The sequence below is a fragment of the Danio aesculapii genome, chromosome 14, assembly GCF_903798145.1.
Source record: "Danio aesculapii chromosome 14, fDanAes4.1, whole genome shotgun sequence".
Taxonomy (NCBI): Eukaryota; Metazoa; Chordata; class Actinopteri; order Cypriniformes; family Danionidae; genus Danio; species Danio aesculapii.
In genome coordinates, this window is record NC_079448.1 from 56,800,805 (window position 1) to 56,803,304 (window position 2,500).

Consider the following 2,500-nt stretch of genomic DNA (forward strand, 5'->3'; position numbering starts at 1 on the left):
TACACATCATATCAATCGATAAAAGCAGTGAAATCCTCCATGTTTACAGGCCTGTACTGCTGTAGTTTCATGATTGATGAACTGCTGTCTATTAACCAGTTAAACTCTAGTGCTATTTTGGGATTTCCGCCTGGATTTTGCCTACCTAAATTTAAAAGCTTCCCAAATCCACATGCAGAGGTGTAAATGCCAAAATGTGGTATCAATTTAAACAAAACCCTGTGAATTTTCATAAAACACTATTGAAAGTGTTTAAAATGCCTGTATATGTTGTCTGTGTTATAATAAACTCCTAATAAAAGAGGCGCTTTTTGTATTTTATTTATAAACTCAAATTTGAGAGTGGACCCTTTAGGTTCTGTGTGCTCTAGCTTGCTGTAATTAATGTTGGTGGTTCCTGCACATGTCTGTAATCATAAGAGAAAAGACAAATGTCTCACCATAATCTATGCAGAAGTTATTGTATTCCACCTGATGAGAGGTGCTGCACAAGCCACTGGGATCGATCATTGTTTCATATTTCACTATTCTTTTGTTCGATCAAACATAATTCACTGTGTTTGGACCACGTCAGACATATAAACGGATTACTTATGCACATCACCTCAAAAACAGAGGAGAAATGGCCCTGAATCGCACATGATTAAGAGATGACAGCTGTCTGTGCTATCTGGAGCTGCTTATTGATCATAAATGTATTGTTTTCACCTCTGCGCCTGAAAACATCGTGATTTATTTGACAACTGTTTAATATGAGAATATAATTCAGTAAAAAGAATGCTAGAACCGTATGAGCACCGGCAAGAGCTTTCATTTGAGCTATAACTTTTACATGTGTCATATATGAACCATATGAAAAATATGAAAATGAACCAATGTTCAATACCCAGCTCGGGTATGCAAAATACTGTGTATTTAAGTGTAAATAACTTTTGTACAGTAGAATAAAAACCAAAGTGATTCATATGTGCATAAAATATAGCTTTTACACTCAAACGAAACCACTTAAGGGGGTCTGGTGCAATGCTTGCCCTTTAAATCTTAAAGAGAAAGTCGATGACGTCATGGACCCGGTACCGGGTCCTGTCACTCGAAGATAATCCCTTAGTTAAATCCTAATAATAAAAACATTTTTATTTGTAAGATGAGCAAAATCTCTAGATCTGTAAATGTGTGTACGTGTGTGTGTGTGTGTGTGTGTGTGTGTGTGTGTGTGTGTGTGTGTGTGTGTGTGTGTGTGTGTGTGTGTGTGTGTGTGTGTGTGTGTGTGTGTGTGTGTGTGTGCTCCTGTTAAAATGATCAGCATCACAGCCTGTTAAAGTTAGCCCTGTAATCAGAACACAAGAACAGGACTCATGCTGGAGTTCAGGTTGTTTAAGATCCGTGTTTTCCATCAGTGTCAGCAGATCTGTCCTCTCACACGTCTAGCAGAACTTCACTGAGCTTTATGGAGAATATGGGAGTTCTGCTGGAGTCCTGACGTACTGAAAGTGCAGCGTCAGCATGAAGTGTAGATGATCTTCTGCGGTTTATCTCTGCTGTTCTCTGACCAGCGCAGAAGATCATCTGATGAGGAGCAGCAGACTCTATTATCATTCTCCACACAGGAGATGGAATTAAATCTGCTAGTGTGAATGAGACGGTGGCCGGCTGACCCGCTCACGGTGGTGTCACGTTAATTATCTTTCCCAGAAGAAGGAAAAGGTGAAGACGAGCCGCGTGGAGACCTGAATTATCCAGCGCAGAGGGGAATAAAGTTAATTGTGTTCAGAAGTTATTTGAGGAATGATGAATAGTTTATACAGTGTTGGAGCTGCCGGTGGCCGGAGCCAGCAAATGACGACAGATGAGACGCCATGAAAGAGCAGATCCGTCATTATGAGGGAAACACAGGAGAAACGCTGATCTTCTGTACAAACGCTGCTTTAGATCAAAACACATGGCCGCACGTCTGCTGGAGAAAGAGGAAACTCTAGAAGAGGCAGATCTACACGGCCTACGGTACACGCTAATGACACACTCTTCAGTCCCCTACTGATCAATGTGTGTTTAACCTCCAGAAAGATCAATGCGGATGGCAGACAAATGAAGAAGAGATGTGGTGTTGGCAGCAGCAGTGGCGATAGATAAACAGGTCTGACATAAAGTCAGAGCCGTTCAGCTCGGTCACTCATTAGTGTTCAGTCGTGATGCTGTCTGCAGATACAGGCCCTTCAGTAGCACATGGAGATATAACATCAGCATTCCTGAGCTTCTGAACAGAACTGTGTGTGTGTGTGTGTGTGTGTGTGTTTCTGACAAACCGAGGCTGATTTCTGAACCATAGTACAGCTTCAGGGTCATCAGAGAGTAAGGGGACGAGAGGGGCTCCTGCTCCCTAATGAGGGCATGAAGCTCACAGTGTCCAGTCTGACACTCTGTTCATCACTGTCTGTTCCTCTTACACACACACACACATACACACACACACACACACACACACACTGGCTGAGACACAGAG